General features: G+C 42.0%; 1 protein-coding gene across 1 annotated transcript in view; it reads right to left on the bottom strand.

Moving 5' to 3' along the window:
* TMEM150C (transmembrane protein 150C) overlaps positions 1-17430 on the bottom strand; it is a 96570-nt gene extending 79140 nt beyond the window's left edge. Inside the window, exon 1 of the mRNA XM_036271707.1 lies at positions 17387-17430. The gene's annotated coding sequence lies outside the window, so the exon portion shown is untranslated. The remainder of the gene's footprint in view (positions 1-17386) is intronic.
* Between the last annotated feature and the right edge of the window lie 3387 nt (positions 17431-20817).

Here is a 20817-nt window from a genome sequence, read left to right on the forward strand (position 1 = left end):
ACCAAAGATAAGTTGGAGTCTTTCTGTTTAAAATATGACAGGGGTCCACTGTATTTCATGTGCCCAATCCCCTGCCCACCTGACAGCAGGCACGACTGGAATGCCATGGAGCAGTGAAGTATGTGGGCTGCCTTGCCCACCTGTGGTGCTGCTCAACGTACACAGCATGATAGCACACCTGGGGAGCTTTATAAAAATGTCAGATCTTATTGGTCTAGAGTGCAGGTTGGATTTTTACAGCTCTTCAGGTGATTCTATGGCACAGCCAGGATTGAGAACCTTTGCCCCTTCCTTGGCTCCTTGTCATTTCCTCCTGGCTGGGGCACTGTCCAAGGTAGCATCTCATCAAGCACTTCACCCCCATGTCCGCCAAAGCCAGCCAAGGGCAAGAGACAATGGTTGTTCGAACAACCCCGCAGAAGGATGCTGCTCCTTGGGACAGTACCAGAAGCCAAACCATGCAGTTATTGTCCTGGAGGAAAGCACACCTTTGTGTTCCATCTGAAACTGTGCTGTCCAATAGCCACAAAGGGTATTTAAGTTTAAATTAATCCAAAATAAAAAATTTTATATTAAAAATTCAGTTCCTCGGTTGTACATTCGAGTGCTCAATAGTTAGTGGCTGCAGTATCGGACAAAGCAGAACCAGAACACTTCCATCACGTAGAGAGTTCCACTGGATAGTGCTAAGATAAAAAAATCTCTCTTCAGAAAATAACCTGGTTATATTCATGTTCTGCTTACTCATGGAAAAAAATGAGCCATGAGGTGTGCAGAGGGCAAACTGAATGTCTGGGCATTTCTTCTCAGCAGCCACACCTCAGTGCGTGACAGTGGCTCCTTCTACCCCTTTGTAGGCGTGAGAACTAAGAAAGAAACAAACGTTTTTCAGAACAATTCCATGTATGTATTCGGGCAGCAGTGGCTTTCCGACTCTTTTTACTGTGAGCAACAATAAAAAAATATATTTTATATCCCAACCTTGTATACAGATATATATGTATATAACTGAAGCTAAAAGTTTTATACATCAACATGTATCCTTTTTACGTATTTTGTATTTGATTTTTTTCTTTATTATTCTATTATATTGTGTTTTCATGTAAACTGCTTTCGTTGAACAGTTAATTAACTGTTTTTATAGCCCTGGTGACCTATAGTTGAACATATGACGGGCTATGGTAAATGCTTTCATTCATTACCTTATTCAAGCCTCATAATAACCCCATACAAAGGTGTCCAAGAATTATGAAAGGGCTGAGATTTTATGCTATTTGCACAAGTTAGCCTGCCACAGTTTCATGGGTGCTAGCAGAAGACACAAGACTCCTGGGTTAGGGACAAAGGACTTCATTTCTCACAGCAACAGCAGTGACATATTCATATCCGCATTTTTCGTGCAGTTACCCAGCTCCAAATCCCATAGGGTGCCACAAAGAGGACACCTGCACACACAGTGGGTAGCCTTACTGGCAAGGAACTCTGACCTCGGGAAACACACATCTACCAGACATAAGCAGGCTCGCCTTTTGCTTTTGGGGGCAACACTATCTCTATCATCCGAGATGGTTCACTACAAACATCCTTGAAAAGACAGCTCAGAACAAAAAGACAGTGAGTGCCTCTCTTTGTAAGACCTATCAAAATGCACGGAACACATGGAGAACTGTCTCCCCACTGTACATACCATACTTATCCTCATATTGTACATGAGGAAATAATAGCTTAAAAGGGACTAAGTACTGTATTCAAGGTTCCAGTTAGTAACCCAGGTCTATATGACATCTAAGCCTATGCTGATGACACCCTCCTTCACAGTCAATGCACAGTGCAACAGCAGGAAGAGAGAAGATATCTGTCATTCAGCCAGTCATTCAGATGTGAAATCTGTCCCTACAGAAAGCATCTAGCTAGATATAATTTGTAATAATTTCCACATTTTTTTCCAAGGACCCTATAAGAAGAGTAGCATAGAAACAGGGGTTTACAAACTTTTCCTAGGAAGGGTCAGGTAGTAGAGGTTTTCAGCTTTATAGGCCAGATGTGTGCTCCGTTCCAACTACTCAACTTTGTGGCGGCAGTGCAGTATTCACAGGCAACAGGCAACCAGGGGGCATAGCTGTGTGCCAATAAAACTTTCCTTACAAAATAGTTTGCCAACCTCCGTCCTCAGATAACCTAGTGGGATACAAAAAAATTACATAATATAATTTCTACACAGAAAACAACAATGATTTAATTGGAAAAACAAGGTACATATGCAACAAGCAAGCAAACCAGGGGATCCATGAAGCTGAAGTGAGCCTAGGTTTAACATCAGATTACTGTTAAGTCAGCTCAGATAAACAGTATGTCAAGAACTAGGGTAAAATATTCATAGCCTAAAAGTAGAATGGAGTCTTTCCGTGATGACTGTGGTCATGCCAAGGATTTAAGAAATAAATTATGTGCAAAGGCTTTTTCTAGCCTTATATGCTCAATAGGGAAGCAGTTATTATCCAGAACAATTCTCTTTAATTTCCTATGTGATAAAAGGTACTCTGGCCAAAGACCATGCTAAGGATTTCACAAACATTGTTCAGTAGCTAACTAAGGAACACCATTTCTGAATCGCCAAAAGTACAGCTCTGTAAGTGAATATTCACTTGGTTCAATGGCCTGCTCTTAAAAGATTTTCTCACAACAGTCCTTTCACCAAATTGGTTAATGAAAAATTATTTTAATATTCTACATATACAATCAAAATTTTGGTATACAAATGGCAACCCACTCCTTTTCATGTAAACCAATTTTTATGCCACATACAAGCTCAAATTAAAATGTAAAAACATGAATCAAAATGTCAGAAAAGATAATCAGCCTTCTCAAGAAAAATTCCATTAGCTGCTAAAATTACAGGGAGATAAATAGGAACACTGAATTTTCATTGACAAGACAAAAAATATTTCAAACTGACACACTTTGGACATCTAGGCTATGTGGGAACATAATGCTGCAAGGAAGAAAAACTGTCACCTCCAAGTGAATATTCCTGCTACTGCATGTGGGTATATGTTAATCACTAGTGCTTCTATGCACATGTACTTTACATTTTAGTGAAAAGTAGAATTTAGAAATTCCAGGAGATATATTTCCATTTGAAATTCCACAGCAATTATTTTACAGAATTGTAATTCTAATTCTATTTATACACTCCAAATTCAGTAAAAAATTATATTTCTATTTTGACTGCTTTACAGTGGTATCAACATTTGTGTGTGTGTGTGTGTGTGTGTGTGTGTGTTAATCCTCACCTGAGGATATTTTTCCATTGATTTTTAGATAGAGAGGAAGGGAAGGAGGGAGAGAGAGAGAAAAACATTGATGTGAGAGAGACACACCGATTGGTTGCCTCCTGCATGATCCCCACTGGGGCTGGGGATCAATTCTGCAACCAAGTTACATGCCATTGACCAGTAATTGAACCTGAGACCCTTCCATCCACAGGCTGATGCTCTAACTGCTGAGCCAAACCAGCCAGGGTGGTATCAACATTTCTTAATTAATTCTTTTTCATTCATGGACCAATTAAAAGAAAAATAATTTGAAAAACTATTTCATTAAGCAGCCAAGTGAAATAATGTATAACATAATTCTAACCATGTGCAGCCAGTTTATGCTTTAAAATGTCCAATTATTTCCATTTAAAAATATTTCTCTGGCAGTTAAATCACATCATAAGTGTAAAAAAAAAAAAAAAAAAAAGTCTACTTTGAAATGTCTGGTAAATAGTAAAGCTATGCTATTTTTGGAGACATTTATGTTTACATTCAGTTGAAAACCATTGTAATTCATTATAATAATTCAGAGTCAACACCATTTAAACTACAGGCTAATTTCCTCTACTGCCATAGTTAATCATAATTACTTCTTAAGCTTTGTCTACACTTTCCAAAAAGTATTACCAATGTTCAACATTTTTTCAAAGACACTTCTGGTCACTCCTTTGTATTCCGGAGACAGTTTGTATCACTGTCTCTGGAGATGGACGATTCTGCAGCCTTGAACAAAAATCTGAATATCTTAAGGATTTTTAGTATGTTAGACACAGCCTCTGAACTTTTTAAAGAAGAAAACTAACCATGATGACAAGCTGTTGCCTCTTCTATTCTACCTTGCAAAGTCTATGGACAAGTGATTGCTTATATTTAGTTTGACCTTTAAGGAAAACTGAAATCTACTTCCAAAATGAAATTAGTTTTAATTTCTAGATTTCAATAGGGGACATAAAAGTTTCCAGATTGAATTTAAAGACAATTCCTTTTATATGAAATTCTTTTTTAAATTTACTTTTATTTTTATTAGCACATTTATTGGGATGACACTGATTCATAGGGTCATATACGTTTCAGGTGTACATTTCCATGATACATGATCTGTATACTGCATTGTATATCCATCTCCCAAAGTGAAATTATCTTCTGTCACCATGTATTTGGCCCTCTTTACCCTTTACTACCCCCCACATCCACTCTGGTAACCACCATACTGTTGTCTGTGTCTATGAGTTTCAGTTTTATATCCCACATGTAAGTGAAATCATTTGGTTCTTAACTTTTTCTGATTGACTTATTTCACTTAGCATAATATTCTCCAGATCAATGTTGTCACAAATGGCAGTATTGCGTGTTTTCTTATAGCTGAGTAGTATTCCACTGTACATATGGGCCACATCTTCTTCTTTTTTTTATAATCCTCACCCAAGGATATTTTTCCATTTATCTTCAGATAGAGTGTGAGGGGGAGAGAGAGAGAGAGAAACACTGATGTGAGAGAAACAGATCAATTAGTTGCCTCCTGCATGACCCTGACCAGGGCCAGGGACTGAACCGCAACCGAGGTACTTGCCCTTGACCAAAATCAAACCCACAACTCTTTGGTCTGTGGGCTGACAGTCTAACCTCTGAGCCAAACCAGCCAGGGCACCACAACTTCTTTATCTAATCCTCTATCACAGGACACTTTGGTTGTCTCCATGTCTTGACCACTGTGAATAATGCTGCAAAGAATATAGGGGTGCATATATCTTTGCAAATACATGTTTTCGAGTTTTTCGGGTAGATGTCCAGAAGAGGGATTCAATTCTTAAAACAACATTGCTTTCCATTTATTATATTAAAAATGAAATTAAAAGGTATAAACTGGATTCCAAAATGGCGGCGGAGTGAACGGAGCTACACACACCATCTCCCAGGACTAAACTGGAATTACAACTAAAACACAGACAAATTGATGGGAAAAAGCAACAGAAAAGCAGCTTGGAGGACCATATAACGAGGGACACTGACTCCATCCTGGTAGGCTTGCGAAGGCGAGACGGGGCTGGGAGCCCACGGTCGGCAGCTCGGCAGCGGCCTCAGCTGGGAGCAGCGCCCTCGGGTCACACTCCCAGGCGGCCCCACAGCGCAGCCGGGACAGAGGCTGAAACAGCCACAGCCACTCACCTTGGGCTCCGGCAGAGGGAGGGCAGACTGGACTGGAACTGTGTGGGGACATTCGGGATTTGGAGGGCGCTCAGAGCTTTTGCTGAGTTGCAGCCACGCAGGACGGTGGCCACATTGCTCCTTCCCAGGGCTCTGGGGAGAGGCAGCAGCCCCTCCCTCGGAGATCCAACCCCACCCTGTGGGCCACTGAAGTGCTAATTGAAGCTCATTAACAACCAGCATCTGCCCCACCCTCGTGAAATCCCCTTATGCTGAGCACCTGAGAGAGTTTTTCAATCAACTGACAACCCAAAACTCTTCAAGTAATCTGTACTGCTAGCCTCCAGGGAAAGCTAGAGGATAACAGTACCATTCCTGGGCTAGCAACTCTAACCAGGAAAGTAAGACTTAATAGTGGTGTTTAACGTGGGTCCTCCCTCGCTCATCTAAACCCAGGAGAGGGAACCACAAACAGCAGAACACCAATACCCACAGAGAAAACTTGGCAGGCTCCAAAGCCCACTGTGATAGCCAAAATGGTGAAACACAGAAACAAAAGCCAAATAAAAGAACAAGAGACCTCCACCGAAGATGATATCAATGTGGAGCACTTAGGCATGTTAACAGAGCTAGAATTCAGAGCCATGATCTTGAGGAAGCTCAACAGCATGAGTAAAGACATAGAGATGCTGAAAATAAACCAATTGGAAATTAAAAACCACCAAGAAGAGATAAAGAGTGACATATCAGAAATAAAGAACACATTGGAAGGTCTAAAGAGCAGAGTAGAGGAAGCTGAGGACTGGATCAGTGAATTAGAAGACAGGGTAGAAAAAAATCAACCAATCAGAAAACCAAAAGGAAAAAAACGATTAAAAACCAGGAAGACAGCTTATGAGAACTGTGGGACAACTGGAAACATAATAATATTCTCATCATAGGAGTCCCCAAAGAAGAAGAAAATGAGCAAGGGTTAGAGAATATATTCAAAGAAACAGTGACAAAAAAACTTCCCTAATTTGGTGAAGGAAGAAGGCATTCAAGTTCAAGAAGCACAGAGAGCCCCAAGTAAGAAGAACCCAAACAGGCCCACACCAAGACACATAGTAATTAAAATGCCAAAAATCAAAGACAAAGAGAGAATCCTAAAAGCAGCAAGAGATAAGCAACAGGTTACCTACAAAGGAAACCCCATTAGGCTCTCAGCTGACTTCTCACAAGAAACACTACAGGCCAGAAGGGAATGGCATGAAGTAATCAAGGTCATGAAAAATAAGGATCTGAATCCAAGACTACTCTATCCAGCAAGACTATCATTCAAAATAGAAGATAACAAAGAACTTCCCAGACAAAAAAAAGGCTAAGAGAATACATTAGCACCAAACCAGCACTACAAGAAATGTTCAAAGGACTGCTGTAATTAGTAGAAGAAATAGGAAGAAAAATATAACCAAACTAAACAAAAATGGCAATAAATAAGTACATATCAATCAATAATCACCTTAAATGTAAATGGACTGAATGCTCCGATAAAAAGACACAGAGTAGCTGATTGGATTAGAAAGCATGACTCATCTATATGTTGTTTAACAAGAAACCCACCTCACAACAAAAGACTCACATAGGTTGAAAGTGAAGGGATGGAAAAAAATTTTCCAAGCAAACGGAAAGCAAAAAAAAGCTTGGGTACCAATACTCAATCTGATAAAATAGATTTCAAAATGAAGACCATAACTAGAGACAAAGAAGGCCACTACATAATATTGAAAGGATCTATCCAACAGGAAGATATAACCTTGATAAACATACATGCACCCAATATAGGAGCACTAAAATATATTAAAAATCTTCTGGAGGACTTCCAAGGAGAAATCGACAGCAATACAATCATAGCAGGGGACTTCAACACCCCGCTGACACCACTGGGTAGATCCTCTAGACAAAAAATTAGCAAGGAAACAGAGACTCTAAATGAAGCACTAAACCAAATGGATTTAATAGATATCTACAGAGAATTACACCCCAAAACTACAGAATACACATTCTTCTCAAGTGCACATGGGACATTCTCAAAGATAGACCACATGATAAGATACAAACTAAGTCTCCACAAGTTCAAGAAGATTGAAATCATATCAAGCATCTTCTCAGATCACAATGGCATGAAACTAGAAATCAATTGCAACAAAAACATACAAAGGCATTTGAACACATGGAGGCTAAATAGCATGTTATTAAACAATGAATTGGTTACCAAGGAAATCAAGGAAGAAATTAAAAACTTCCTGGAAACCAATGAAAATGAACACACAACAACTCAAAATCTATGGGATGGGGCAGAAGCAGTTCTGGGAGGGAAGTTCATAGCACTACAGGCCTACTTCAAGAAACAAGAAAAATTTCTAATGGACTGTCTAACCTCACACCTTAAAGAATTAGAAAGCAAACAAACAGAAAACCCCAGAACAAGTAGAAGGAAGGAAATAGTAAAGATCAGAGCAGAAATAAATGACATAGAGACCAAAAAAACAATTCAAAGGATCAATGAAACAAAGAGCTGGTTTTCGAAAAGATAAACAAGATTGAGGGACCCTTAGCTAGACTCACCAAGAAACAAAGAGAGAGAACCCAAATGCACAAAATCAGAAATGAAAGAGGAGAAGTAACAACTGACACCACAGAAATATAAAAGATCATTAACAGCTGCTATGAACAATTATATGGCAACAAATTTGACAATCTAAGCAAAATGGACAAATTTCTAGAAACACACAATCTCCCAAAACTGGACCGGGAGGAGAGAGAAAACTTGAACAGACCAATAACAACTAAGGAAATTGAAGAGTTAATCAAGACTCTCCTAGCAAACAAAAGCCCAGGCCCAGATGGCTTCACGGGGGAGTTTTACTGAACATTCAAAAAAGAACTAACACCCATTCTCCTCAAACTATTTCAAAAAATTCAAGAAGAAGGAAGACTTCCAAACTCGTTTTATGAGGCCAGCATAATTCTAATTCCAAAACGAGAAAAAGACACTACGAAGAAAGAAAACTACAGGCCAATATCCCTGATGAACATAGACACCAAAATCCTGAACAAAATACTAGCAAATTGGATCCAGCAATACATCAAAAAAATTATTCACCATGACCAAGTGGGATTCATTCCAGGGATGCAAGGCTGGTACAATATTCACAAATCAATAAATGTGATACACCACATAAACAAAATGAAGAATAAAAACTACATGATCATATCAATAGTCGCTGAAAATGCATTCAACAAAATTCAGCATCCATTTCTGATAAAAACGCTCAGCAATGTGAGAATAGAGGGATCATTTCTCAACATAATAAAGGCCATATATGAAAGACATTCAGCCAACATCATACTCAATGGGCAGAAACAAAAGCATTTCCCTTAAGAACAGGAACAAGACAGGAATGCCCATTTTCGCCACTCTTATTTAACATAGTACTGGAAGTCTTAGCCACAGCAATCAGACAGGAAGAAAAAATAAAATGGATCCAAATTGGAAAGGAGGAAGTAAAACTGTCATTATTTGCAGATGACATGATATTATACACAGAAAACCCTAAAGACTCCATCAAAAATCTACTAGACTTAATAAATAAATTTGGCAAAGTAGCAGGATACAAAATTAATGTCAAGAAATTGACGGCATTCTTATACACCAATGATGAACTCACAGAAAGAGAAACTGAAAAAACAATCCCATTTACCATCAGCAAAAAAATTAAGATACCTAGGAATAAACTTAACCAAAGAAGTAAAGGACCTATTTGCAGAAAACTACAGGACATTGAAAAAAGAAATAGAGGAAGATATAAAAAAGTGGAAACACATACCTTGTTCATGGATTGGAAGGATTAACATCATTAAAATGTCCATACTACCCAAAGCAATCTATAGATTCAATGCAATACCCATCAAAATACCAACGACATGTTTCACGGAAATAGAACAAACACTTCAAAAGTTGATATGGAACCAAAAAAGACCCCGAAGAGCCACAGCAATCTTGAAAAAGAAGGACAAAGTAGGTGGGATAACAATAGCAGATATCAGGTTATACTACAAAGCAACTGTAATCTAAACAGCCTGGTACTGGCACAAGAACAGGCATATAGACCAGTGGAACAGAACAGAGAACCCAGAAATGGACCCAAGACACTATGCTCAATTAATATTTGACAAAGGAGGCAAGAGCATACAGTGGAGTAAAGATAGCCTCTTTAATAAATGGTGTTGGGAAAACTGGACAGCTACATGCAAAAAAGTAAAACTAGACCATCAACTTATACCATACACAAAAATAAACTCAAAATGGATAAAAGACTTAAATGTGACCTGTGAATCCATCAAAATTCTAGAAGAAAATGTAGGCAACAAAATTTCGGACATCATACGCAGCAGAATTTTCACTGATACATCCCGTAAGGCAACAGAAACAAAGGAAAAAATGAACACATGGGACTACATCAAACTCAATAGCTTCTGCACAGTAAAAGAAATAGCCATCAAAATGAAAAAGCAACCCACTGTATGGGAGAACATCATTGCCAATGATATATCAGATAAGAGGTTAATTTCCAAAATACATAGAGTATTCATACAACTCAACAAAAGGAAGACAAAGAACCCAATTAAAAAATGGGCAGAGGAGCTGAATAGACACCTCTCCAAACTGGACATACAAATGGCCAGGAGACATATGAAGAAATGTTCAACATCACATATGGCATCATGTACCTTAAAAAAAAACAAGTGACCCTGGCCTGTTCAGCAGTTAGAGCGTCCACCTGCGGTTATCTTGGTTGCAGTTTGTCCCTGGCCTTGGTTGGGGTCGTGTGGGTGGCAACCAGTCGATGTGTCTCTGTTACATCAATGTTTCTCTGTGTTTCTTTCTCTCTCTCTCCCTCCCACTCTATCTGGAATGCAATAATGTCCTCGGGTGAGGATAAAAAAATCAAATCATTATGGTTTATACCTGAAATTAATATAATGTTGTACTGTTACACACACACACACACGCACACACACACATAAATAAAATGAAGTACTTTCAGGCAAGCAGTGGTTTTGAAAAACAAATAATTTAGAAGTTAGTAAAAATTGGGAGATTTATGGATGGGATAGACATACCTATTCACACTATTTGTCACTATTTGCTACATACCAGTATGCAGACATTAGGAAGTGGTTAGGAGGGAAAGACTGAGTTCTGGAGACATAATCTGTTGGGACATTCAGGTTTCTTTGGGCACCAAACTGCCTATCCGAGGGCATTAACCTTCAGAAGCCACAGGTTGGCAGCAGTGAGGTCTCTTCCAGCCTAAATGTGCAATGACTCCCCTCTCACCCATCAAGCCTCATCTTACTCAGAAAACCACTGTTGTCAGCTCATTTCTGCACCTGTGCAGTGCTGTACAATGTTTGAGTCTCACAGGTCTGCAGATGTCTACTTATGCAGCGATATCGCATGGAAATATGGGAGGTGAGATGGTTGAACTTGTGGGTTCTGCCTCTATGACTAACTGGGATGTAGCTACCGTGGGATTATGGCAGTGTCTACCATCAAAGGGCTGCTCTGAGGTACAGACAAGATAATACATGTACAGAATTCAGCATGGAGCCTTTGGTAAGTACTGAACAATGTTACCATCTATTACATACGTCTTAGATCAGTACTTCCCAAAGTGGGTCCCAAGCCTAGTTTCAGAGGCAGTATTTTACATCATGATCCAGTATATATACATACATTTTATAATAATAATACTACAAATAATGACCATGCTTATATAGTGCTTACTATAAGGATACTTCGGTGTTTCCATATCTTGGCCACTGTGAATAATGCTGCAATGAACACAGGAGTGTATATATCTTTGTGAAAAACTGTTTTCAAATTCTTCAGGTAAATACCCAGAAGAAGGATTACTGTGTCATATGGTAACTCTATTCTTAATTTTTTGAGGAGTCGCCATACTGTTTTCCATAGTGGTTGTACCAGATTACACTCCCACCAGCAGTGAATGAGGGTTCCTTTTTCTCCACAACCTCTCCTATACTTGTCTTGTTGATAAAAGCCATTCTAAAAGGTGTGAGGTGGTATCTCATGGTAGTTTTCTTTTTAATTTTTTTTTCTTTATTGATTTTAGAGAGAGAGGTAGGGAGAAAGAGACAGAAACATGGTTGACAGAGAACATTGATTGGTCCTCTCCTGCATGCCCCCCCACTGGGGATTGGGACCACAACTTGGACATGTGCTCTGACCGGGAATCGAACAGGTGACCTCTTGGTGCATGAGTTGATGCCCAACCACTGAGCCACACCGGCCAGGCTCTCATGGTAGTTTGGATTTGCATTTCCCTAATGACTAGTGAAGTTGAGCATCTTTTCATATTCCTGTTACTATTTGTGGAACATATGTACATTGGAATACCACTCCACCATATGAAAAGATGAAATACTACCATTTGCAACAACATGATGGACTTTGAGAATATCATGCTAAGTGAAATTATCAGACAGAAAAAGTCAAGAACCGTATGATTTCACTCATATGTGGAATATAAAACTGAAAGCAATAAACGGACAAACAACTCAGACAACAGTATGGTGGTTACCAAAGGGAAAGAGGATGAGGGGTTAGTAAAGGGTAAAGAGGGTCAAACATATGGTGATAGAAGATGATCTCACTTTGAGTGGTGGGCCCACAATGCAATATACAGATCATGTATCACAGAATTGTACACTTGAAACATATAAAATTTTATTAACTAATGTCACTCCAATAAATTTAATAAAAAATGCTGATCCTAACCTGTTAAATGGATTTCATGACCCAAGACATATAGTTTGAAAAATACTATAAGCATTGTATAAAAAATTTTTGAAAACATTAATTAAAAAGTTAAATAAGTCTGTATATCTCATCTTACCATGCTATTGTGCATTGCAAATCTACACACACATGAAGTATATGGAGCATTTTCTAAATTTATTCAAGCATCTCTGTCCCCTTATGGGATGGACACTAATTTGGGAAATGTCAACCTAGGGTGTTAACACCTTCAGGGCAGAAAATTCAGGGGTAAATTTAATTTATATTTTAGTTAGTATGCACAAACACATTTGAAAAAGTTCTAAATAAATGACTGAGAAAGAGCCCCACTGATTGAAGGGGGACCACCAAGACCCTGAGCTCTGGCCTAAAGAGAGGTATCCTAGGTACTATTAGGCTGGGCAAGGGACAGTCATTCACTCATAAGAAAATAGGAGAGGCAGTGTCTTGTGAAAAAGTCTAATTAAAAACGTGTCACTCTTAATGGTCAAATGATGGCTTTAATCAGAACAAATTAGTTTAAAAACTGAAACAACATGGCAAATGCTAAATAAAATCCTATTTTAATGGTTTTAACCAAAAATAATAATAGGTTTTCTTTTCATCCACAGGGGCTGGGCTGAGTGAGAAGACCTGGGTTTGAAGCTCAAGGGAAAGAAACCAGACAAGAAGGTCCCAGGGGAGACAGAGCCTTCAGTCACTCCTTGAGGCAGGGGAACTCATTTGTCAGACTTGTGGAAGTGTCTGTGAATGCTGGGGTGGGGGAGGGGTGTGTGGAAATCACCATCAATTCCTACCTCTTTCCAAATCTCCCTCCCCTTAAAAAATTTAAAAAGTGCAGAAGCCAACTCTCAGAATAAATAATTCTATAATGTGCAAGAGAGCAAATTCAAGCAAGTTCAAGAACACAGACACATGGGTGAAGCATCTAAACAACTCTAGGTGATGCTTATTTTTGTGGCTAGCAGACATATGGAATTTAAAAGGGAAGCTTTATTTTCGGAGTTGATCTTCAGCATAAAACATGATCTTTAGAGTAAATACAAGTGTTTTTGGGGGAGGAGGGAAACAACGGGATTACAGAGTCAAATCTTCCTCATTCCTGGTTCTATCAATGTCAGTTTCCACTTTGTTCTAATTAAAGGAATATTGCCATCAAGAGTCATCTCTGCAGGAGATGGGTGAAGAGAATTTAGAGCTTCACTGTCTAGTATGGCAGCCACTAGCCCCAGGGGCTATTTAAGTTAATTAAAATTAAACAAAAATGAAAATTCAGTTCTTCAATTGCACTAGGCATTTTTCTTTTCTTTTTTTGTTTTTGTTTTTGTTTTTATCCTCACCCGAGGACATTTTTCCACTTTTTGTTCAGATAGAGTAGGAAGAAAGAGGAAGAGACAGAGAGAGAAACATCAACGTGAAAGGGACACATCGAGTGGCTGCCTCCTGCACAACCCAACCAGGGCAGGAGACAAACTGCAACTGAGGTGTGTGCCCTTAGCGGGAACCGAACCCGGGTCTCTCTGGACTGCAGGCCGATGCTCTAACCACTGAGCAAAACTGGCCAAGGTGCACTAGGCATTTTTCAAGTGCTTAATAGCCACATGTGGCTCTTGGCTACCACAACGGGCAGATTGTAGACTATTTCCATCACTTACAAAGTTTTAGTGGACAGCACTGACCTAGAGAAAGGCCGCTTACAAACGCTAAAAACAAAATTGTTCACTTCTCATTTGGTAAAAGAATTCTAAGTCCTACCCAGCAGAATTGACTTGACTTTGAATACTGTGGAGCTGAATTTAAAGGCTAATGCCAAAAATTCCATTATTATCTCAAAATATCATTGTAACCGGCCTGTCTGAAATCACTTTGCATTGACTTTGCATTGCCACAAGTTGTCTTTCAAAATCCAGACATGCCAGGAAAGGACTATTGGATGATCACAATAACTTGTTGAAGTTTCACTCACTTAGTTTGAAAGTGCTTAGAGCAATTTATCAAAAAACATAAAAATACACAGGTACCATCAGCTCCAGGATGAGGAAAATATGTACTACATACCTGGGTATGTCCCTAGCCTTTTCACGAACTTAGACTCATATTCAACAACCCCTGGTCTTTGAATCACACATTGAGAACTTTAGCACCTATCTCATTTCAGCCGCAGAGAACCTAATCACCATTGTAGTGTGGATTCTGAGCGTTGTAGATCCTTCTCGTGAAGGGGAAGACTGACAGGGAATACATTATCTTGTCTGTGGCTGTCTTGCTTAATTGGTAATGGAACTGATCCCAAGTGGCCAGATTATAGAGAAACCAAGTGGCTAAGACTGCAGGGCCAGCTAGTTTTCCCTCTGTCATTTTGGCAGGTGTCTTGCTAATCTGGCCACTGTACTGCGGTGGTGTGCCTAGTCACAGGGGAACAAAGCAGGAGGACAGACAAGAGTGTAAAGCAAAGTGATCTCAGAACAGGTAAAGTGAGCAAAACAAAAATCCCCTGCAAAGTCGTCGTAAGCATGACTGTGATAGCTCTATAACAGCGATGTTCAGCCTTTTCAAATCATGGCACACATGAACTAATCACTAAAATTCCGTGGCAAACCAAAAATATATTTTTTGCAGATCTGACAAAAAAAAAAAAAAAAGGTGTAATTTTGACTCATTCACAGTTATCGTTGTTTTGGCTGTTGTCATTTTTGTTTTTTATCCTCACCCGAGGACATTTTTTAATTTACCTTTCAGATAGAGCGGGAGGGAGAGAGGGAGGAAGAGAGAGAGAGAAACATCCACGTGAGAGAGACACATCGAGTGGCTGCCATCCACACGACCCCAACCAGGGCGGGGACCAACTGCAACCAAGGTACGTGCCCTTAGTGGAAACCAACCCCAGGACTTTCTGGTCCGAGGGCCGACACTAACCGCTGAGCCAAACTGGCCAGCGCTGTTGTCATTTTTTAATTTGACAATCTAGGGGGCAAAAGGTCAGTGTCCTGACTAAACAGATATCTCACGTTTTAAAAATTCTTGTGACACACCAGTTGAAAACCGCCGTTCTAAAACAAAGCCTAAACATCAGACATTATTATGTTCATGTAAAAAAAAAAACTATGCCATAGAGCAAATCTCCTCTGCAGAGCAACCTGTGAAAGGCACTTGATGTGAAACACATGAATTAAACAATTGTTATAAAGACACTTTAATATTGATTTAAATAATCTAAACAGATTGCCTTCAGCTAATGGCATATTATAATAATCATGTATTTTCCAAATACTTTATGTTTACTCAATGTCATAACATCTGCTATCTATTCATTATCGTTAGCAAAACTTCTTCATCCTTTTATTTACCATGTCCAGTTTTGAGTGTCCAACTAGGGGAGCTTGCAACACATTTATTACATGTGTTTAAATAAAGGACACACCATTAAAATTCCTATGCTATGCCTTGAAGATTAAACTCACATTTCTAGTTCATTAAGATATGACAGCTATTAGTTAATCTTGGAAACACGGTGTCTCTAGGACATGTAGAAGAAAACGTTTGGGATTTAATGAATGAGACCTGAGACTCTAAGATTCTTTGATCTGCAAATATCACATATATGAGCCTAACCATTTTTCTTTGAAAACTTTAAGTAGGTCAATTTATTAACTGCTACCATGGAGTTTATACATCCACATTTTCACCTATACTTTTGATGAACTGCAGCCCAGAATGGGGTTACAGCACTGCACTATCAAAAATCTGCCTTTGATTCAAGCAGACAAATGAAGAAGCAGAAAGTAACATTACTGTTTAGGCTTTGTTATTATAATAGACCCAGTAACTTTTTTTGTGTGAAACCACTGATAATAATTTATCAATTGACCCATCATATAAAGAGTTAGGAAACTCTTTAAGCATTAACATGGAAAATTCCCCAAGATATATTGAAAGTGAAAAGTGAGGTGCAAGATATATCCAAGAACCTTAAAAAACAAAACCCATCATTTATTATATTTGGTTCCCTAACAGGACCGGGCACGTAGGAAGTCATAATGGGTTCACTCTAGGAGAGGGGCTTCCATTTCAGCTGGGCTATGTTCTCATATTCGTAGTCACAATCCTAGCTTAGCCCTGAAAGAAGGTCTGGTGGGAATAAATCTGAACCCCCCACCCCCCAAAAATCAGTGAAATGTCTGAGATACAGTCAAGTGCAGTGGAGGTAGCGGTGGACTGCGGAGAGGGATGAGTGGAGAGAAAAGGAGTATGAATTAAAAATGGGAAAACTCGTCCTCTACTTTATTTGAGGAGGAGCAAAGCAGTGAACAAGGGCTCCCTCCATAACGCAAGCTAATGACTTTTATTTATTGTAACGGATGCCCCCAAACAGCCTGGGTGCCCCCACCGGCGTGTCCCCAGAGAAAGCCCGTCCCTCGCCGGCGCGCGCCCAGGAAGGGCAGCGAGGCTGTGCCTGCACGCGGAGGGCGGTGCGCAGGGCACGGCAAGTTGGTGCCTCGGTGCCGGGATGCCCGCTCCCGGGCCCGCCGACTTGGCTAACGGTAAAGTGAACAGCGAGTGGCAGCGAGGCTGGGGGGCCAAACTTGCGGTCGCCTCCGACCAGAGTCCACCCAACAACAAAAGGCCTGGGCATCGCTGGGGCTGCGGGTGCGGGCACCTGTCAAAGGACGGGGCTGGAGCCGCAGCCGGCGGGAGGCGCAGGGGCTCGGCGGCCGGCACTGCGGCGGCGGCGGGACCCGGGCGCGCCGGCTCGGCGCTCGGTCCGCGGGGAGAGTCCGCAGGGACTCCGGGAGCCGCCCGGCACCTGCGCCTCGCTCGGGGCGTCCGCTCGCGGGGGCTCGGGCTGGTGGCCCCGCGCTCGGGGCGCCCCGGGGAGAGTGACGGAGCCGAGCAGGGCCCCGCTGCCGGGCGGACCCCGCCGCCCGAGCCCCGCTGCAGCGCCCGCCGCCCCCGGTCTCTGCCTCCGGGCAGGGCGCGGAGCCGGGCCCGACTCCCCCTGGCTGCCCGGCGGGCCCGGGCGGAGGACGGGGCGCCGCGAGCGCATCGGGGCGCTTACCTGCTCCGGGGCGGCGGGGCCGCGGGCGCCTCGCGGGGCCGTGACCTGCGGCGGCGGCGGCGGCGGCTCCAGTCGCGGAGAGGAGGGCGCTTCTTTCAGGAAGGGGTGGGATCTGCCCGCCCGCCCGCCGAGCCGCGGCCCGCCCCCGACTTATTCTGGGGTCCCTGCTGCGAGGCCTCCGGGCGACAGCTGAACCCCCGGGCCTCCGCTTCCACCACCCCTCGGGGTCCCTAATAGTTACCGGGGCTGGAGCCGCGTGGGGACAGTTGAACCGCTTCTTTCCAAAGCCTTTGTGGACGCGCCTGCCTGGCGCTCCTCACCCAACAAAAGGAAGGACGGAGTCTGAGGGATCCTCCGCCTGGTGGTTATTTATTCCTGACCTGTCGTAACCTTCTGGCTGGCTCCCTTCTGTCCACACACCTAGGGTTTTTGCACATAGCAGCTAAAATCCATGCTTGTGCCCACCGGCTGAACGTAGTTCTCCGCCACTCGGCGCTCTCCCGCGGTTTTCTTTCATCGTAAAGAACAAACAGGGGCCAACTTCTGACCCTGGCAATGAATAGCGGACTCCAAGGCCGCCCTCCCATCACCAGCTCGCTCCCTTCCTCCCAGAGTCTCCTCCGGGTCTGTTACAAAACTGAATTCATACGCATTTTAATAGCTTCTTCCACCCCAGACCCGGACCTACCAGTGGCACCTTGTCAGTGACCTCTAGCAGCAGCTGGATCGGTGCCATTTTAATCACAGGCTCACCATTAACTTCTATTCCAAAAGTAGTCTTAGGGGCTCCCACACACAATGGGTCCCCCTTTATCAACCAGAACTCCATTCTTTTCAGGGGCCTCCATACCACTCCTGTCTCATTCATCTGTTGCTTCTCAAAGCACATGATTCAAATTCTCCAGGTTAACATTGGAGAACTCACCCTCTCCCCATGCTGTTGTAATTATTGTCTAGGTATGCATATACTGACTTGTTACTTTTTTCTCCTAGCTGCTAGATGGCCAGGGACCCGGCCTCTCCTGTTTTCCTCATCTTGACAAATGGGACTGTTACCCGTCCGGTTAAAATAGCAAAAACAAAAACTTGATTCTAATCTAGAACCCTCTGAAAGTATGTGCTAAATTTTTGTAGGGGTTAGCCTATGTGTATTTTTCTGAGAGAGTAACTATAGCTTCCATCAGACTCTCAAAGTGATCTGTCACTTTCTCCAAGTTAAGAATTGCTTGAGATCTATCTGTGAATGAACCCCGGCTCTGAGGTGACACCCCTCCTACCTCCAACCACTCTGCCTTGACTGAAAGAGCCCTCCAGCCAGACCTTCCAATCCATTCTTTAAAAACTTCTGGACCCATCCAAACAATTAGTGGTCCCTCTCAACTGTCTGCATATCAGAATCATGGGGGGGAGGGGGGAGTGCTTTTAAACAATGCAAATGCCTGGGTCCACCTCAGACCCCCTGAGTCAGAACTCGGAGTGGGGAGGGTGGGCAGTTGAGCCTAATACATGAGTATTTTTATAAGAGCCAGGGCTGATTCTGACATGCCCATGACTAAGACACTGCCTTTCTTGGGAATAGGATCCCTGAGTGGTAAAATGCCCTTACTTTTCCTTTTCTCTATGGAAGGACTGAGAATCCTTGCACTATGTTTAATTTATTTGAACATTTTCATTTCACTTAGAGCCAGGCTCACTTTTGCTTAAGAAGCCAACTTGAATTTGTGGAGATAGCAAGCTCAGTGCCATTTGTCAGCAGCATTACATCACTGCCACCTTCATCTCCAAAATGTCTATCTACATAAACCCAGAGTGAAATAAATTACATTCCTCACAGTGGTATTGACAGCTGAAATATTACGTTAAAATGCTGGCCATGGCCATGGACGGTTTGGCTCAGCAGTTAGAGTGTCAGACCAGAGTTGAGGTTTCGATTCCGGTCAAGGGCATGTACCTTAGTTGTGGCTGGGCCCCCTGCCCTGGTTGGGGTCCCTCAGGAGGCAACCAATAGGTGTGTCTCTTTCACATTAATGTCTCTCTCTCTTTCTCCCCCCCCCCCCCCCCATCTAAAGATAAATGGAAAAACATCCTTGGGTGAGGTTTGGAAAAAAATGCTGGCCATGAAGAAGAGTTGGTTGCTATACACAGATTCTGTTAACGTCATGAGAGTTTTAGTAAAGCTTCAAGAAAACTGAAGACAAACAAAACAAATTTAACTGTGCTGTTATCTTTCTTTTATTGGTCGTGGGCTCCTACCCACTAAAATATGTCCACCATATACTCAATATGACCTCAGATATTTTATATTATGTATAGGTGTAAAATTGAAATAGTGTCACACTGCTGGATGTCTTTTTTAAAATATGTGTATAAAGATTCATCTTGTATTCTTTTTTTTTTTTTTTTTTTGGTACATGCTCCTAGCAGGAACCGAACCTGGGACTCTCTGGTCCACAGGCCGACACTCCAACCGCTGAGCCAAACCGGCCAGGGATCATCTTGTATTCTTTTTTTTTTTAGTCTTCATCCGAGGACATTTTTCCATTTTTTGTACAGACAGAGCGGGAGGGAGAGAGAGGAAGAGAGAGAGGGGGAAACATCGACGTGAAAGGGACACATCGAGTGGCTGCCACCCGCACAACCAACCAGGGCCGGGGACAAACTGCAACCGAGGCACATGCCCTTCGCGGGAACCAAACCCGGGTCTCTCCGGACCGCAGGAGGACGCTCTAACCACTGAGCCAAACTGGCCAGGGCTCATCTTGTATTCTTGAAGGATGTTGACAGTGTTCCAAAAGCTTCAAGCTTTGAGGAAAGGGCCAACTACAGAACAAGTTTAAGGCCTGAAGACAGATGCCAGCCACAAACTTCCTGGGGTAGAATGGAGATCAATACGTAGGGACATAATCATGCCACAGGATCCCAATGAGGCACCAGCATGTTGTTCTACCAACTGTGCTGACCTAACTCTGGTGAATAGCACAGGCGTCCATCATCTGAGTAGGGGTGATGGAGTTTTTTTTGTATAAGTAAACTTATCTAACTGAAACAACTATAGACCATTTAGAATTACAAGGAATCTCTATATTCACATTCATTTCCTTTCTCTTGGACAGCCAATTTGTTGTTGATGAAGATTCAAATCGCTTCCCTTATTCAGTTGGAAAAACAGACTTGAGAAGCACAACTCTTTTTTTTTTATCCTCACCCGAGGACATTTTTCCATTTTTTGTTCAGATAGAGCGGGAGGGAGAGAGAGGAAGAGAGAGAGAGAAACATCGATGTGAAGGGACACATCGAGTGGCTTCCACCCGCACGACCAACCAGGGCCGGGGACAAACTGCAACTGAGGTACGTGCCCTTAGTGGGAACCGAACCTGGGTCTCTCTGTACTGCAGGCCAAAGCTCCAACCGCTGAGCCAAACCGGCCAGGG

The sequence above is a fragment of the Molossus molossus genome, unplaced genomic scaffold, assembly GCF_014108415.1.
Source record: "Molossus molossus isolate mMolMol1 unplaced genomic scaffold, mMolMol1.p scaffold_m16_p_1, whole genome shotgun sequence".
Classification (NCBI taxonomy): domain Eukaryota; kingdom Metazoa; phylum Chordata; class Mammalia; order Chiroptera; family Molossidae; genus Molossus; species Molossus molossus.